Genomic DNA, 20,449 nt, shown 5'->3' on the forward strand with positions numbered 1-20,449 from the left:
ATCAGGAGGGGTGTGACGTATCGCAAAACGGAGGAAGCAGACTTGTGTTGGAGCGCTACGATAAAAACGGGGGTCCTGTTCACTGGGAGTGGTGTGGCATATCAGAAAACGGGACTCCACGGGATACTGTTCATCTCCACCATCGAACCCCCAGCCTCCACGGGCTACTGTTCATCCACCGTCGACCTCCTCCAGCCTCGACCCGCGTATGTTCATCCACGGGCTCCTGTTCATCCAGCCTCCACCACGCGCCACTCCACTGGCTACTATTCAACCTGCCCTCTCCACGGGCTCCTGTTCAACCACCCCTCCTAGGGCTACTGTTCATCCAGCCCTCCACCGTTTACTTTTCATCCAGCCCTCCACGGGGTCGTCCTGTTCATCCAGCCCTCCATGGGGTCCTGTTCATCCAGCCCCAACCGGCTCGATCAATCGGGGTCCTGTTCATCCAGCCCCAACCGGCTCGATCAATCGGGGTCCTGTTCATCTAGAGGCGACACCACGGGGTCCTGTTCATCCACCCCCACCGGGAACTGTTCATCCAAACCACCCAGCAATGCTCACTGTTCATCCAGAGGCAGCATCGATCGACTTCAGTTAGTGATAACCCACAAGTATAGGGGATCGCAACAGTTTTTGAGGGTAGAGTATTCAACCCAAATTTATTGATTCGACACAAGGGGAGCCAAAGAATATTCTCAAGTATTAGCAACTGAGTTGTCAATTCAACCACACCTGGAAACTTAATATCTGCAGCAAAGTGTTTAGTAGCAAAGTAATATGATAGTAGTGGTAACAGTGGCAAAAGGTAACGATAGCAAAAGTAATGTTTTTGGTATTTTGTAGTGATGATAACAATAGCAACGGAAAAGTAAATAAGCGAAGAACAATATATGGAAAGCTCGCAGGCAATGGATCGGTGATGGAGAATTATGCCGGATGCGGTTCATCATGTAACAGTCATAACCTAGGGTGACACAGAACTAGCTCCAGTTCATCAATGTAATGTCAGCATGTATTCCGAATATAGTCATACGTGCTTATGGAAAGAACTTGCATGACATCTTTTGTCCTACCCTCCCGTGGCAGCGGGGTCCTAGCAGAAACTAAGGGATATTAAGGCCTCCTTTTAATAGAGCACCAGAACAAAGCATTAACACATAGTGAATACATGAACTCCTCAAACTACGGTCATCACCGGTAATTATCCCGATTATTGTCACTTTGGGGTTAACGGATCATAACACATAATAGGTGACTATAGGCTTGCAAGATAGGATCAAGAACTCTCATATATTGATGAAAACATAATAGGTTCAGATCTGAAATCATGGCACTCGGGCCCTAGTGATCTCAGAACATAGTGGATACTAGGGATCAAACCCTAACAAAACTAACTCGATTACATGATAAATCTCATCCAACCCATCACCGTCCAGCAAGCCTACGATGGAATTACTCACGCACGGCGGTGAGCATCATGAAATTGGTGATGGAGGATGGTTGATGATGACGATGGCGACGGATTCCCCTCTCCAAAGCCCCGAACGGACTCCAGATCAGCCCTCCCGAGAGAGTTTAGGGCTTGGCAGCGGCTCCATATCGTAAAACGTGATGAATCCTTCTCTCTCGGTTTTTCTCCCCAAAAGTGAATATATGGAGTCCAGGTTGAGGTCGGTGGAGCGTCAGGGGGCCCACGAGGCAGGGGGCGCGCCCAGGGGATCAGGCGCGCCCCCACCCTCGTGGACAGGTCGGGCACCCCCTGATGTGGATCTTCCTTCCAATATTCCTTATATATTCCAAAATAATGCTCCGTTGATTTTTAGGTCATTCTGAGAACTTTTATTTCTGCACAAAAATAACACCATGGCGATTCTGCTGAAAACAACGTCAGTCCGGGTTAGTTCCATTCAAATCATGCAAGTTAGAGTCCAAAACAAGGGCAAGCGTGTTTGGAAAAGTAGATACGACGGAGACGTATCAACTCACCCAAGCTTAAACCTTTGCTTGTCCTCAAGCAATTCAATTGATAAACTGAAAGTGATAAAGAGAAACTTTTACAAACTCTGTTTCCTCTTGTTGTTGTAAATATGTAAAGCCAACATTCAAGTTTTCAGCAAAGATTATGAACTAACCATATTCACAATAACATTTAGGTCTCATGTTTACTCATATCAATGGCATAATCAACTAGCAAGCAATAATAATAAATCTCGGATGACAACACTTTCTCAAAACAATCATGATATGATATAACAAGATGGTATCTCGCTAGCCCTTTCTGAGACCGCAAAACATAAATGTAGAGCACCTTTAAAGATCAAGAACTGACTAGACATTGTAATTCATGGTAAAAGAGATCCAGTCAAGTCATACTCAATGTAAACTAATAGTAATACATGCAAATGACAGCGGTGCTCTCCAACCGGTGCCTTTTAATAAGAGGATGATGACACAACAAAAAAGTAAATAGATAGGCCCTTCACAGAGGGAAGCATGGATTTGTAGAGGTGCCAGAGCTCAGTTTTGGAATAGATATGAATAATATTTTGAGTGGTGTACTTTCATTGTCAACATAACAACCGAGAGATGGCGATATCTTCCATGCTACACACATTATAGGCGGTTCCCAAACAGAATGGTAAAGTTTATACTCCCCCTCCACCAACAAGCATCAATCCATGGCTTGCTCGAAACAACGAGTGCCTCCAACTAACAAGAGTCCCAGGGGAGTTTTGTTTGCAGTTATTTTGATTTGATTTGCATAAAGCATGGGACTGGGCATCCCGGTGACCAGCCATTTTCTCATGAGTGAGCAGCGAAGTCCACTCCTCTTGAGAATAACCCGCCTAGCATGGAAGATACGGACAACCCTAGTTGATACATGAGCTATTCGAGCATACAAAACAGAATGTTTATTTGAAGGTTTAGAGTTTGGCACATACAAATTTACTTGGAATGGCAGGTAGATACGGTATATAGGTAGGTATGGTGGACTCATATGGAAATATGGAACAAGTTTGGGGTTTATGGAATTGGATGCACAAGCAGTATTCCCGCTTAGTACAAGTGAAGGCTAGCAAAAGGCTGGGAAGCGTCCAGCTAGAGAGCGACAACAATCATGAACATGCATTAAAATTAATCAACTCCGAATGCAAGCAGGAGTAGGGTATAATGCACCATGAACATAAATATCATAGAGTCTATGTTGATTTTGTTTCAACTACATGCGTGAACATGTGCCAAGTCAAGCCACTCGAATCGTTCAAAAGAGGATACCACCCTATCATACCACATCACAACCATTTTAATAGCATGTTGGCACGCAAGGTAAACCATTATAAGCTCCTAGCTAATTAAGAATGACATAAGCAACTATAATCTCTAATTGTCATTGCAAACATGTTTATTCATAGTAGGCTGAATCAGGAATGATGAACTAATCATATTTACAAAAACAAGAGAGGTCGAGTTCATACCAGCTTTTGTCATCTCAATAAGTTCATCATATAAACATCATTATTGCCTTTCACTTGCACGACCGAATAGTGTGGATAATAATAATAGTGCACGTGCATTGGACTAAGCTGGAATCTGTGAGCATTCAATTCAAGAGAGAAGACAAGGTAATATGGGCTCTTTGTTAGATCAACAATAATGCATATGAGAGCCACTTTAACATTTTGATTATGGTCTTCTCCTCTCGACCCCCAAAGAACAAAAAAAAATAAAACTATTTACACGAGAAAGCTCCCAACAAGCAAAAGAAGAGAGAAATCTTTTTGAGTTTTCTTTTTAATTACCACTACAAGCATGGAAAGCAAACTAATTAAAAGCTACAACTAATTTTTTTGTTTTATTAAGGTTTATTAAACACACAAGAAGAAAGCATAAAAGGGAAAATGAACTAGCATGGATGATACAATGAAAAAGTATGAGCACCGACAACTAGCAATGAGTGTGTGAACATGAATGTAATGTCGATGTGAAATACGTACTCCCCCAAGCTTAGGCTTTTGGCCTAAGTTGGTCTATGGGGGAGATGCAGCAGCTATTGCCTCATGAGCTGCCGCTTGGAGACGGGTCATCTCCGTCCTCCTCTTATACTCGTCCGCCTCCTCCCTGGTTATAACATATCTCCCTTTTGCGTGAAAGTCAAACAAAGCAGGAGCAGGGAGAGCGGCGTGATAGGTGCATCATTTGTTAAAGATTAGTCAGTACTGGAGGAACTGGTTGTTCCTCTCAACAAACTGATGACGAACCATGGCATCATAATCCAAATAAATAGGAGGCAACTCAATATCATACACACATATGGGTACACCAAGAAAATTAGCTAGACGGGTTGCATAAATTCCACCGAAGAGATCTCCACTAAATCTATTATTATGCAACCTACGTGCAATAATGGCTCCCAAATTATAATGTCTATCTTCTAATACAGCACTCCTAAGAACACTAAGGTCAGGGACACACATGTGACATGCTTCATCCTTACCATTTATGCACCTACCTATGAAGAGAGCAAAATAATGTATAGCAGGAAAAATGAATGCTCCCTATGGTAGCTTGTGTTATGTCTCTAGATTCCCCCGTAGTTATACTAGCAATAAAGTCTCTAAATTCAGATTTGCGAGGTTCATTAGGACTACCCCATTGTGGAAGTTTGCAAGCAGTGTTAAAATCCTCTAAGTCCATACTATAAGAATTTTCATAGAGATCAAACATGACAGTTTGAGAATTGCATGATGAAGAAAATTCAAACCTCCTCACAAAGGAATCAATGAGATGGTGGTACTGGCGGCATCTGTCTGCCTCGAAGCTCTCAAGATCAGCATTACGCCAATATGCGTTAAATTCTTCCTTGATTCCTGCTTGATCCATAAAGTCCTCTGAAGGCCATTCACAAGCTCACACTTGAGCTTCTCTCGGTGGTTCTTCATCGGCATCGTGCATTGCGAGCCTGGGTCCTTGCTTCCTTGAAGGACCACCTTGGTACATGTTCCTAAACATATTTCTTCCTCTGATTTTTTTGAAATTTTAGTAACTTCAAAATAAAAGTGAATGAAACTCAACAATATTGATAGCAACTACTCCTACAAGTGCCTAGAGGCAATATCATGCATCAAAACTACTTTTGATCATATAAATTTGACATGCAAGCTCAAGAACAGGGTCACCTAAGCAGCAAAAATATGCAATGAATAAAGCACTAGAACAAAAACTAATTGGACCATTGGAGGAGTCACATACCAAGGAACAATCCCCCAAAGCAGTTTTGTGAGAGGTGCTTTGACCAAGGAGATCGAAAATGGCAGCAAAATGAGCTTGGGCTCAGGTTTGAGCTGGTTAGTGGTGTTTGTGGGAGGAAGAAGGAGTGTGTGGTAGCTGGAATAAGTGGAGGGGAGGCACCATGGGCCCACGAGGCAGGGGGCGTGCCCTCCACCCTCGTGGCCAGGTGCTAGCTCCCCGTGCTGTGTTCTCAGTGCCAGATATTCTAAAATATTCTAGAAAAAATCATATTTCATTTTCAAGGCATTTGGAGAACTTTTATTTTTGGGGTATTTTTTATTGCATCGATAATTCAGAAAACAGATAGAAATGACTATTTTTGCTTTATTTAATGTAAATAACAGAAAGTAAAAAGAGGGTACAAAGAGTTGTGTTTTCTAAATTCATCCATCGCATGCTCATCAAAAGGAATCCACTAACAAGGTTGATCAGGTCTTGTTAACAAACTCATTCCGAATAACATGGAACCGGAGAATTTTCGAATAACACTAGGTTACCTCAACGGGGATATGCATATCCCCAACAATAAGAATATCATATTTCTTCTTGACAGTAGGAAGAGGAAATTCAAAACCTCCCAAAATAATCGATGGAATTTTTCCAATAGAGTTTATACTATGAACTTGAGGTTGTTTCCCCGGAAAGTGTATTGTATGCTCATTGCCATTAACATGAAAAGTAACATTGCCTTTGGTGCAATCAATAACAGCCCCAACAGTATTCAAAAAGGGTCTTCCAAGAATAATAGACATACTATCGTCCTCGGGATTACCAAGAATAACAAAATCTATTAAAATAGTAACATTTGCAACCACAACAGGCACATCCTCACAAATACCGACATGTATAGCAGTTGATTTATCAGCCATTTGCAAAGATATTTTAGTAGGTGTCAACTTATTCAAATCAAGTCTATGATATATAGAGATAGGCATAACACTAACACCGGCTCCAAGATCACATAAAGCAGTTTTAACATAGTTTGTTTTAATGGAGCATGGTATAGTTGGTACTCCGGGATCTCCTAGTTTCGTAGGTATACCACCCTTAAAAGTGTAATTAGCAAGCATGGTGGAAATTTCATCTTCAGGCATCTTTCTTTTATTAGTAACAATATCTTTCATGTACTTAGCATAAGGATTCATTTTAAGCATATCAGTCAAACGCATACGCAAAAGATAGGTCTAATCATTTCAGCAAAGCGCTCAAAATCCTCATCATCCTTTTTCTTGGATGGGTTAGGAGGAAAAGTCATGGGTTTCCGAACCCATGGTTCTCTTTGTTTAACGTGCTTCCTAGCAACAAAGTCTCTCTTATCATAACATTGATTCTTTGATTGTGGGTTATCAAGATCAACAACAGGTTCAATCTCTACTTCATTGTAATTACTAGGTTGAGCATCAACATGAGCATCATTATTAAAATTTTCACTAGGTTCATGCTCATTACGAGATTGTGTTTCAGCATCAGAAATAAAAATATCATTAGGATTCTTAGGTGTGTCAACAATAGGTTCACTAGAAGCATGCAAAGTCCTATCACTTTTCTTCTTCTTCCTTTTAGAAGGACTAGGTGCATCAATAATATTTCTCTGAGAATCTTGCTCAATTCGCTTAGGATGGCCCTCAGGATACAAAGGTTCCTAAGTCATTTTACCACCTCTAGTCATAACTCTAACAACATTATCATTTTTCTTACTATTTAATTCATTGAGAAAATCATTCTGAGCTTTAAGTAATTGTTCTACTTGAGTGGTAACCATAGAAGCATGTTTACTAATAAGTTTAAGTTCACCTTTAACATTAACCATATAATCACCCAAGTGTTCAAGCATACCAGCATTGCGTTTTAATTCTCTACCAAAATAAGCATTGAAGTTTTCTTGCTTAACCATAAAGTCATCAAACTCATCCAAGCATGGGCTAGCAAACTTAGTAAATGGGATTTCAACTTTATCATATTTATAGAGAGAATTTACCTTTACTACCTGTGTCGGGTTATCAAGACCATGTACTTCTTCAACATGCGGTAAATTAAGACCATGTATTTCTTCAATAGTCTTCAGCTTTAATACCTTTTTCCTTCACAGATTTCTTTGCCGCTTGCATATCTTCAGGATTGAGAAATAGAATACCCCTCTTCTTCGAAGTTGGCTTAGGAGTTGGTTCAGGAACTGGATTAGGAAGTGTCCAATTATTTTCATTAGTCAACATATTATTCAATAGAATTTCAGCTTCATCTGGTGTTCTTTCCCTGAAAACACAACCAGCACAACTATCCAGGTGGTCTCTGGAAGCATCGGTTAGTCCATTATAAAAGATATCAAGTATTTCATTTTTCTTAAGAGGATGATCAGGCAAAGCATTAAGTAATTGGAGAAGCCTCCCCCAAGCTTGTGGGAGACTCTCTTCTTCAATTTGCACAAAATTATATATTTCCCTTAAAGCAGCTTGTTTCTTATGAGTGGGGAAATATTTAGAAAAGAAGTAATAAATCATATCCTAGGGACTACGCACACAACCAGGATCAGGAGAATTAAAACGTATCTTAGCATCACCCTTTAATGAGAACGGAAATATCTTAAGGATATAATAGTAGCGAGTTTTCTCATCATTAGTGAATGGCTATATCAATTAATTTAGTAAGATGTGCCACAATAGTTTCAGATTCATAACCATAGAAAGGATCAGATTCAACTAAAGTAATTATCTCAGGATCAATAGAGAAATCATAATCCTTATCAGTAACAAAGATAGGTGAAGTAGCATAAGCAGGATCATATTTCATTCTAGCATTCAAAGTTTTTAGTTTCAGCTTAGCTAATAGTTTCTTAAGATCACTCCTATCATTGCAAGCAAGAAAATCTCTAGCAGTTTCTTCATCCATAACATAGTCCTCAGGCACAACAGGTAATTCATATCTAGGGGGAGAGTCTTCATCATCACTTTCATCAATATTATGAGTTTCAATAATTTCATTCTCTCTAGCCCTAGCAAGTTGTTCATCACGAAATTCACCGAGTGGCACAGTAGTATCAAGCATAGAAGTAGTTTCATCATAAGTATCATGCATGGAAGAAGTGGCATCATCAATAACATGCGACATATCAGAATGAATGGCAGATGTAGGTGTCGCAAGCTTACTCAAAACAGAAGGTGAATCAAGTGCAGAGCTAGATGGCAGTTCCTTACCTCCCCTCGTAGTTGAGGTATAAATTTTTGTTTTAGCGTCTTTCAAGTTCTTCATAATGATAAGCAGATATAAATCCCAAGTGACTCAAAGCATAGAGCTATGCTCCCCGGCAACGGTGCCAGAAAATAGTCTTGATAACCCACAAGTATAGGGGATTGCAACCGTTTTCGAGGGTAGAGTATTCAACCCAAATTTATTGATTCGACACAAGGGAGCCAAAGAATATTCTCAAGTATTAGCAGCTGAGTTGTCAATTCAACCACACCTGGAAACTTATTATCTGCAGCAAAGTGTTTAGTAGCAAAGTAATATGATAATAGTGGTAACAGTGGCAAAAGGTAACGGTAGCAAAAGTAATGTTTTTGGTATTTTGTAGTGATGATAACAATAGCAACGGAAAAGTAAATAAGCGAAGAACAATATATGGAAAGCTCATAGGCAATGGATGGTGATGGAGAATTATGCCGGATGCGGTTCATCATGTAACAGTCATAACCTAGGGTGACACAGAACTAGCTCCAGTTCATCAATGTAATGTAGGCAAGTATTCCGAATATTGTCATACGTGCTTATGGAAAGAACTTGCATGACATCTTTTGTCCTACCCTCCCGTGGCAGCGGGGTCCTAGCGGAAACTAAGGGATATTAAGGTCTCCTTTTAATAGAGTACCGGAACAAAGCATTAACACATAGTGAATACATGAACTCCTCAAACTACGGTCATCACTGGTAAGTATCCCGATTATTGTCACTTCGAGGTTAATGGATCATAACACATAATAGGTCACTATAGAATTGCAAGATAGGATCAAGAACTCTCACATATTGATGAAAACATAATAGGTTCAGATCTGAAATCATGGCACTCGGGCCCTAGTGACAAGTATTAAGCATAGAAAAGTCATAGCAACATCAATCTCAGAACATAGTGGATACTAGGGATCAAACCCTAACAAAACAAAATCGATTACATGATAAATCTCATCCAACCCATCACTGTCCAACAAGCCTACGATGGAAATACTCACGCACGGCGGTGAGCATCATGAAATTGGTGATGGAGGATGGTTGATGATGACGATGGTGGCGGATTCCCCTCTCCGGAGCCCCAAACGGACTCCAGATCAGCCCTCCCGAGAGAGTTTAGGGCTTGGCGGCGGCTCCGTATCGTAAAACGCAATGAATCCTTCTCTCTTGGTTTTTTCTCCCCAAAAGTGAATATATGGAGTCCAGGTTGAGGTCGGTGGAGCATCAGGGGGCCCACGAGGCAGGGGGCGTGCCTAGGGGGCAGGCGCGCCCCCACCCTCGTGGATAGGTGGGGCACCCCTTGACGTGGATCTTCCTTCCAATATTCCTTATATATATTCCAAAGTAATGCTCCGTTGACTTTCAGGTCATTCTGAGAACTTTTATTTCTCCACAAAAATAACACCATGGCAATTCTGCTAAAAACAACGTCAGTCTGGGTTAGTTCCATTCAAATCATGCAACTTAGAGTCCAAAACAAGGGCAAACGTGTTTGGAAAAGTGGATACGATCGAGACATATCAGTTAGTAGCAGTAGCGAAGGAATCACTCGATCGGGTTCAGTTAACTACCATCGATCGATCGCTCGGGTTCAGTAACGCGTAGCCTGCAATGCACTCGCTCTGGTTTAGTAGGCGAATGCCTCGCTCGGGTTCAGTTAGGGCCCAACGCCTCGCACCCACGCACGTGCATGTACGAGAGAAACGCGTAAACCTCCATGCATCACTCGGCCCCGGCCACCCACCATATCCGGGAACACCCCGATATTTTCCTCGCCCTTGCTTCTACCATGGTTTTTTCCGTCATGGATGGCCCAACACTACAAGAAATATGTCAACTAGTCACCTTCTCTTAGTGACCCCAGCTGAATTGGTCGTAAATCCATGGCCATTTCGCTTGGAAGGCTCAAACCCTAAAATTGCCTTACACCAAATGGTCATAAAGCAGAAAAAGTGGTCAATGACCTTATTTCTACCTGATTACAACCAATATAAATGGTCATGCGGTTGTGAACGTGGATGCATTGGTACTTATTGCTATGACTAGGCGCCACCTCATCAGTTTTGCCTATGTGTCATGTCCATGTGTCAATTTTTGCCCTAGGTTGTGAAGCAACCTATATTTCTGTCATTCCCAAAATTCCCCAAAAATCTCATAAATTGTCTGGGTCATATATTCGTCAAATATGTAAAAATCCTTCCTTGCCTAGTTCAAAAATAATTCAACAATATTCATTTTCCTATTTTGTTCACAACAATACTTTGTGAAGGAAGTGCTATTTATATATTCTTGATTGTCCTCAAAATTTTTGGGCACTCTTTCCTGTCCAAATCATTGCCTCATGACAAAATTGAGCTCCATTTGCCCAGTAAATCTTCCTCGGCAAATTTCCAAAGTTTTTTTCCACCTAGAAGCATTGTGAAGGAAGTACCATTTATATATATCCAAATGACATGAAATTTATACAGTTCCTTCATATGCCCAAATTATCACCCTCCTCCAAATTGCAGCTCAGTCAAATCATCTATGTGAGCCTAGGTTCAATTTATATTTTATGGCCAGATTGGCACATTGCAAAGCAAGTGTTATCCAGATCCCTCCTATTACCCTCCAACTTTTTGGGCACTCTTCCATACCCAAATTATTGCCACATAATAATATTCAGCTCCATTTTCCTGGTAAATCTTTCTCAGGAAATTTCCAAAGTTTCTATCTCGAGAGAAGCTTTGTGAAGTAAGTACTAGCTAGGCTTACCCAAATGATTTAAAAATTTACCAGGGCATGACCATACCTATGTAACTTACCTACACCAAATTTGAGCTCATTTCATTTATCCAATTTCTCTCGCTAATTTTCCCAAGTTTTTTTCCAGGGAATAGCATTGTGAAGGAAGTACCACTTTGGCAAGTCCAAATGGTATCAATTTTCTACAGTGCTTTCCTATGCCCAAATAACCAACCCCCACCAAATTTCAGCTCAATCCATTCATTATTTTGTGCGCAGCTTCAACATTCATATTTCTGTCCAGTGTGGTTCTTTGCAAAGCAAGTACCACCTAGGCTCCTCCTTTTGAGCTAAAAAATTGTGAAGACAGTCTTCTTAGTAGATGATCATCCTCAGCCAAAACTCACGCCCATTGGCCACGTGCATTTCCCGTATCATTAATCAAACACTTGGATGCTAATTCATGTTTGAGCATAGTTCGGTCTCGTCGTGAGAATCTTATGTTGTAATTATCTTCCTAGCACCTTCCTGGGGAGTACCCAACCCCCTAGACATGCCTAGGTCACCCAGATCACATGGCAACACCACGGTCAAGCGGTGACCACGCGGCGGGCATGCGAGTTTACGCGCTCTGGAGTTGGGGCCCTCGTCCACCATCCAAACCTCGATGTATCACCACCAAACCATGCATTGCTGATTAAATAGATACTTATAAACCTATAAATGATTTTTGTAAAAAATAAAGAGCAAACTATATGGTAGATGCAGTTCAAAATTGACCCGCTTCCTACTGAATCGGCAGAAATTTATCTTTTTCACAAGTGGTGGATCAAAACTTTTGACACCCAACAATTTTGTCAATTATGCATTAAATATGGCCTAATATTTTAGAAAAATGATTTGGTCCAATTTTGCAATAAATATATGGTGGCTCCTTCACAAAAAACTCATTTTGGGCATTAAAAAAATGGAAAATGAATTTTCCGTGCAAAGAAAGTGAAAACTCCCTTAGGCAACATTGTTTGGAGATCATTTGAACAAACTATGCCATGAATGTGGCCATAAGATTGCTCATTTTGGCTTGAAAACCCTAAATCTTCACGCAAGATAGCTCATTTCTGAAAACATTTTTTTAAAATAATTGCCGTATTACAAGTTTATTATTTTTCCTGGAAACTTGGTCACATATAATGACACAATGCGAAGGTTTTCCAATTTTTTGATTTTTTGAATTTTTTATGCCCGTTTCAAAATGCGATCAAAACGACGGGTTTGGCCGTTCCTAGCTAGTGGTTGAATCTTGGAAATTTTTTGATGTTTATCTGATTAAACAGATACTTGTGTACCTAGAAATGATTTTTGAAAAAAATAAAGAGCAAACTATGAGGCAACTGTAGTTCAAATTTGACCCGCTTCCTGCTAAATCGGCGGAAATTTGTCTTTTTCACTAGAGGTGGATCAAAACTTTTGACACCCAACCATTTGGTAAATTATGCATTAAATATGGCCTAGTATTTTAGAAAATTGATCTGGTACAATTTTGCAACAATTATTTGGTAGGTCCTTCACAAAAAAGCTCATTCTGGGCACTCAAAAAATGGAAAGTGATTTTTTCGTGCAAAGAAAATGATAACTTCCTTAGGCAACATTGTTTGGAATTCCAAGATGCACCATTGTGCATAATATGAGATCATTTGAACAAACTATGTCATGAATGTGGCCATAAGATTGATCATTTGGCTTGAAAAGCCATGAATCTTCACGCATGATTGCTCATTACCGTTTTACAAGTTTATTTTTTTCCTGAAAACTTGGTCACATATGATGACACAATGCGAAGGTTTCCAATTTTTTTATCTGTTTAATTCTTTATGCCAATTTCAAAATGCGGTTAAAACCATGGGCATAACCGTCCGTAGCTGCGGGTGGAATCTTACAAAACTCATACTTTTGACACCCAACCATTTGGTCATTTGTGCATTAAATATGTCCTAGTATTTTAGAAAATTGATTTGGTACAATTTTGCAACAATTATTTGGTAGGTTCTTCACAAAAATCCTTATTTTGGGCACTGGAAAAATGGAAAATACTTTTTTCGTGCAAAGAAACTGAAAAATTCCTTAGTCAACATTGTTTGTCATTCAAGATACAAACTTGTGCACAATGTGAGACCATTTTTTTGATTTTTTCATGTGTAAAAGTAGAAGAAAAACAAAAGATAAAACACAAATCACATATACTCTATTTCCATTGGTGGAGTTGGTTTGACACGGATCGATGACATGGCGCCCATCCGTCCATCCATCCATCATCCCACATGCATCCATCCATCTATTTACAGAAAAGAAAAGAAAAAGAAAATGAAAAGTGGAAACCCCCACGGCCCCACCCTCCCCCTCGTCTCCCACCCACCCCGATCCCATACCACCCACACTGCTGCCGCCTCATCCCTCCCAAACCTCCCCGTGGCTAGGGTTTCAGGGGGCGGCGCGCACCATTTCAACACCGCCGGCGACCACAACTACGGCCTCCACCTCCCTTCCCTCCCCTCACTGGCCGGAGATCCACCCAATTCCTCTCCCTCCCCTGATTCCTCTCCAGTCCCCCCGCTGGCCGGAGATCCACCACGCCTTACTCAACGGCGGCTGAATCCCGACGCTCCTCCGCCTTCCCACCTCGCCTCACTCAACCCCGCAGATCTCGCTCGCTTGACTCCTCCCCTCCCCGCACCAATCCTCGTCGCCCTTTCCCCAAACCCTACCTTCGCGAAGCTTCCACGAACATGGATCGCCTGCCAAGGAGCGCCACGGGCACCGGTATGAGCGGATGCAGCCGGAGCCGGCCCCCGAGGGGGACGCGTCGGCCTCTTCCTCGTCCTCACTGTCGGCGCCAACTCACTTCTCCTAGGTAAAGGTAAGCTCCCCCACGGCCGCCGCAGATCCAAACCATCTCCTCCTCCGTTCCCCGCCTCACTTCTCCCCGTCGCTAATGTGGGTTGTGGCTTCTACTGGTTGTGCAGGGGAAAGGTTCGCCCATGGCTTCGTCGTAGCCAAGTCGGGCCTCTTCGTGGGCATTAACAAGGGCCACGTCGTCACCAACCGCAAGCTGCCGCCACGCCCGTGCGAACGCAAGGGGGTAACCTTCTTCCACCCTTGTTGTGCTTGTGCATGTGCTGTTACCGCAAGGGTGATACAGATGACGCTGGTGCTGTTGTGCTTGTGCCTGTGCTGATATCCGAGACACATCTTGCATACAGATGACGCTGGTGCTGTTGTGCTTGTGCCTGTGCTGTTCTATTGATCTGTGTAGGTTTCAAGCGTTAGGCTCGATTTTTTGTTGGTAGATTGTGTGGCGTGGTAGCTTGGTTGCTTCGATATGGACCAACAGCGAGTCTTCCGTAGATCATGGCTTGCTGCTGGTTTTGGTGGATCTAAAGTGTGCGGTCGTTTCTATTGGAAGGTTTTTATGTCTTTCCTTTCGAGTGATCCAAGAAATATTTGGTTAATCGGTGAAATATTTCATCTTGCTAAGAATGATCACCTTGCTTTGCTTAGCTGGTCATTTGAAGATATGTATATGATATGCCCATGGGCATCATATTTTGGGCTTTCTTTAGAAATTTCTTTGACTATGTAGTGTAGATAAATAAATACTCTTAGCATACTAGATTTGAGGTGTTCTATTTTATTTGGTAGACGAAATTCATTTTAGATTCTGAATTTGTTGAATATGTGACAATTCCTTCATTCTCAAGTGCAATAGATCCTTTGGGGTAGTAAGAATTCATATTATTGTGATGTTTACTCCTATTTAAGTTTTTCATTCTCATTGTTCTGACCGGTTACCATTTTGGTTTGCAGAAAGGTACCAAGAGGGTGCATTTCGCCAGGAACTTGATCAGGGAGGTCGCTGAGTTTGCTCCATATGAGAAGCGTATCACTGAGCTTCTCAAGGTTGGCAAGGACAAGCGTGCCCTGAAGGTGGCGAAGCGAAAGTTGGGTACCCACAAGTGGGCGAAGAAGAAGAAGAAGAGAGGAGATGTCCAGTGTCCTCATGAAGATGAGGTGTGTAAAATTTGGGCAATTCTGGAACTAACTAGGAGTTAGGACGCTATATTTTATTAAAAATGAGTTGCTGTGAACTAGTATCAGTTGCAAAATGTGTTACATATTGACCCGGAGGTCGGTATCATAACTCGTAGAGGCACTAAAAGTAATAATATGCATACTTGTTTCAAGGATTAGGTAAAGTTGTCATGATACATTACATTCATTCTTAGTATGGAAGTTGAAGCAACCCCTAGTACTAAATTTGCTATGGCTCGCTTCCTTCGCTGTGAAGACAGAGCGGGTAGAGAGTTTTGCCGGCGTGCGTACAAGTGCTTTGATTAGTAAAAAATGTAAACATGCTCATCATATGCTATCTGATTCTGAGTCGATTTAGATTAATTATGATTTTGTTATTCTGCTTTATGATTGACTCAATCACTATTGTTTCATGATGATTATGCAGTAATGCTCCTCTTCTTCCTCAACCACCTGAACCACCATGCCGGTGGGCTCCTGAAGCATCAACTTCAATAATGGTGACCATCCATTCCTCCATTCCTTGCTTTCAGCCAGTGTTTTAGTTCTCCTAGAGCTAGCTAGCTTAGTCTGCTACGGTTTGGGGGTGCTTTGGGTTTCAATTCACTGCAGCAGAAGTACCATTCTTTTGCCTTTTTCAGTTGGATGCCTTTGGATTGTTTGGCATCAGAACCTGTTCAAGGAGATTTGTTTTTGGTAGATGCAGAGTATAGATTAAGTATTCCATAAAATTCACCACATGAGTATACTACTTAATAGCCAATTTTCATGGTCAAATTCAGCCCTGGATGCAAATGGACGTCATGATTCTGTTATGCGCCGAGGTCGGTGGTCGAATTGAGGTGCCTCTGGACTGTAGTGTATTAGGTTGCGTGGAGTAGTAAACTTAGTGTTGTATTGAGGATTGAGGGTGGCTGGGCTTATAAGTTGGCTTATAAGTTAATCATCAGCATGAATGCTTTGTTTGTCTGATCCTCAGAAGTTAATGCTTCGCTCGTCTGGGTGTGTGATAATGCCATGTGTCTTGTGCAATCAGATTACATTTCTATTTGTTGGTAATATAAAAAAATATTCGTGCTGCCAAAATTTTCACAGTGCACACCTTTTATTTCTTTAGTTTGATTTTTCCCTTGTATTCAATATGCTTCTAGTGGCTGATCCTTCCATTTTTGTTGTGGCATCTTTATTTTCACAGGTGTTGTGTGTTCTGGAAGATGGAAGAGGAAGAAAACCTATTTTTGTTGAACTAAATTTTCTGTATTCTGTTTAGTTGTACGTATCATTTGAGAGTTTCGTATAGGAACAAGTGATACTATTTTGTAGGGCTTTATGGCTTGTGATGTAAACATATTTAGTGCTGAAATATGAAATTATTTGCAAAATTTCTTGAAAAGGTGGATCATATGTATGAATATGTGAATGGGCTGAAAAGAGTACTGGACCAACTCCAGGATTGAATTAATATTTTAATGTATAAAAATGCCAAATGTAAACCAGAAATGGGATGCACAAAATTGTACATATATTCTTGAAAGGCCAAAAGTGCATAAAAATTGATGGGTTGACCAGTTGGGCTTGGCCCATGTAGCAGACAAAAATTAATAGGAATAAATATATTAAATGGGTTGAATTAATGGGCTCGGCCCATATAGACACCTAATCGGATCGGGCTGAATCTTATCCACGTCAGCTTGCCACGCTGGATCCTACGTGGCTTGGCGAGGCTGCTAGTGACCAAAAATTTGGTCAAAGAATGAACGACCTTTACATATCACAGAGAAGGTCGTTAATTTCAGCTTACAACCGCCAGCTTTTGACCTTCTGTTTTTGGTCAAAAAAAGGTCGCAAATGAAAAACAATGACCTTTCAGTGACCAATAGTGGTGGTCACAAGTTGACATATTACTTGTAGTGCAAAGAATGTCATCCAGCTGCGTCTCCGGCCCGCCCAGGACGAAAAGCCCATTTTTTGTCATGATTTTTTGTCATAGAAGTAGGAGCCCACCACATCTATGATGATACCGGGTTTTGTCACAATTATCGTCATAGAAGTGTCATAAGTATGACAGATTTTTTTTCGTTTGGCCCCAAATGTCATGAATATGTCTTTTTTTGCAGTGATTATGGTGGAGGGGGGCACTGCACATGACTAAGAGATCAATGATCAACTTGTGTATTCTAGGGTGCCCCCTGCCCCCGTATATAAAGGAGCAAGGGGGAGGCCGGCCGACCTAGGGGCGCACCAAGGAGAGGGGGAGTCCTCCTCCTAGTAGGAGTAGGACTCCCCTTTTCCTAGTCCAACTAGGAATGGGAAAGGGGAAAGGAAGGAGGGGAGAGAGGGAGGAAAGAAGGGGCGCCGCCCCCTCGTCCAATTTGGACTCCCAAGGGGGGGGGCGCCCAGCCCTAGGCCCCCTCCTCTCTCTCTCTCACACACACACACGACCCATGTAGGCCCATTATTTCCCCCGGGGGTTCCGATAAATATCCGGTGACCCCTGGAACTCATCCGGTGTCCGAATATAGTTGTCCAATATATCAATATTTATGTCTCGACAATTTAGAGATTCCCTGTCATGTCCGTCATCACATCCGAGACTCCGAACTATCTTTGGTACATCAAAACACATAAACTCATAATACCGATCGTCACCGAATGTTAAGCGCGCGGACTCAACGGGTTTGAGAACTATGTAGACATGACCGAGACACGTCTCTGGTCAATAACCAATAGCGGAACCTGGATGCTCATGTTGGTTCCTACATATTCTACGAATATCTTTATCGGTCAAACCGCATCACGATATACGTTGTTCCCTTTGTCATCGGTATGTTACTTGCCAGAGGTTTGATCGTTGGTGTCTCAATACCTAGTTCAATCTCGTTACCGGCAAGTCTCTTTACTCGTTCCATAATGCTACATCCCATAACTAACTCATTAGCTACATTGCTTGCAAGGCTTATAGTGATGTACATTACCGAGAGGGCCCAGAGATACCTCTCCGACAATCGGAGTGACAAATCCTAATCTCGATCTATGCCAACTCAACAAAAACCATCGGAGACACCTGTAGAGCACCTTTATAATCACTTAGTTACGTTGTGACGTTTGGTAGCACACAAAGTGTTCCTCTGGTATTCGGGAGTTGTATGATCTCATAGTCATAGGAACATGTATAAGTTATGGAGAAAGCAATAGCAACAAACTAAACGATCATCGTGCTAAGCTAACGGATGGGTCAAGTCAATCACATCATTCTCTAATGATGTGCTCCCATTAATCAAATGACAACTCATGTCTATGGCTAGGAAACATAACCATCATAGATTCAACGAGCTAGTCAAGTAGAGGCAAACTAGTGACACTCTGTTTGTCTATGTATTCACACATGTACTAAGTTTTCGATTAATACAATTCTAGCATGAATATTAAACATTTATCATGATATAAGGAAATATAAATAATTACTTTATTATTGCCTCTAGGGCATATTTCCTTCAGTCTCCCACTTGCACTAGAGTCAATAATCTAGATTACATTGTAATGATTCTAACACCCATGGAGTCTTCGTGCTAATCATGTTTTGCTCATGAGAGAGGCTTTGTCAACGGGTCTGCAACATTCAGATCCGTATGTATCTTGCAAATCTCTATGTCTCCCTCCTTGATTTGATCGTGGATGGAATTGAAGCGTCTCTTGATGTGCTTGGTTCTCTTTTGAAATCTGGATTCCTTTGCCAAGGCAATTGCACTAGTAGTTTTACAAAAGATTTTCATTGGACCCGATGCACTAGGTATGACACCTAGATTGGATATGAACTCCTTCATCTAGACTCCTTCATTTGCTACTTCCGAAGTAGCTATTTATTTCGCTTCACACGTAGATCCCGCCACGACGCTCTGGTTGGAACTGCACCAACTGACAGCTCCACCATTTAATAAAAACACGTATCTCGTTTGTGACTTAGAGCCATCCGGATCAGTGTCAAAGCTTGCATCAACGTAACCGTTTACGACGAGCTCTTGGTCACCTCCATATACGAGAAACATATCCTTTGTCCTTTTCAGGTATTTCAGGATATTCTTGACCGTTGTCCAGTGATCCACTCCTAGATTACTTTGGTACCTCCCCGCTAAACTGATAGCAAGGCACACATCAGGTCTGCTACACAACATTGCATACATGATAGAACCTATGGCTGAAGCATAGGGAACACCTTTCATTTTCTCTTTGTCTTCTGAAGTGGTCGGTGTCGGTGTTCTAGGAACGGGGGTCCCCAGACTTGCCTACCTGCGGCCCGCGGCATGACTCCACCAGCGGCCCTGTACGACCCATCTTCACTAGCAAACACTCAAGACCCTCGCGAGGGGCCAAGCCTCACGAGGCGGACGACACAAGACCTCCTCAGGGGCGGCCTCACTAGGCCGGCTCGCGAGGGGCGGAGAGATCAAGGCAAGGGACACCTCGTGAGGTTTGTGTGGCGCAAGCCATGACGACTGGAGCCAGGCGGGCGCTAGTGCGCGCAGTGTCCTCGTTTCCTCTTTGGTGCTAAAGGGGCAAGCGCAGGCGAGGAGTCCTGAGGCATCAGGCAAAGGTTTCCTTATCGGTGCAATAAGACCAAGACCAGCAGGATAGCAGGACAGAGGTCACCCTGGAGCCCAAGATGGCGTCACCACCAGAGCCTTTGGCAGGCGGAGACTACTTTTGTCAGGATAGCTTGTACTAGCTACCCCCTTCAAAATTGGCCGTTGTAGAATCCCTTCCCGCCTAATATTTGGGAAGAGGACCCGGGCCTCTATATGTAGGACTAGCCACCACCGTAGGGAAGGGGGGAATTCGGATCGGAGACTGCATCAACTCACCAAGCACAAGAACACCTCACCTCAGGAGGCTGTTCTTCCCTTGTAACTGTTCATCCTCAGCCCAAGAGGAAATCCACCACACCACACTTTAGTAGGGTATTACACCACATCGGTGGCCAGAACCATTATAAACTCTTGTGTCTCGTGTTCTTTGGGTCCGCTGAGCTAGGCCGTGAGATCATGATGTGTGCGAGCTAGAGAGGGGGAGATCTTTGTGCGCACCCCAGTGTTTGAACCTCAAGGGTTCTCCTGGAACCCGAAATCCGACA

At 42.2% G+C, this 20,449-nt stretch overlaps 1 pseudogene; it reads left to right on the plus strand.

Moving 5' to 3' along the window:
* The first annotated feature begins 9,498 nt into the window (after nt 1-9,498).
* LOC123058460 (60S ribosomal protein L36-like) lies at nt 9,499-19,741 on the plus strand (annotated as a pseudogene).
* The last annotated feature ends 708 nt before the right edge of the window (nt 19,742-20,449 follow it).

The sequence above is a fragment of the Triticum aestivum genome, chromosome 3A, assembly GCF_018294505.1.
Source record: "Triticum aestivum cultivar Chinese Spring chromosome 3A, IWGSC CS RefSeq v2.1, whole genome shotgun sequence".
Classification (NCBI taxonomy): Eukaryota; Viridiplantae; Streptophyta; class Magnoliopsida; order Poales; family Poaceae; genus Triticum; species Triticum aestivum.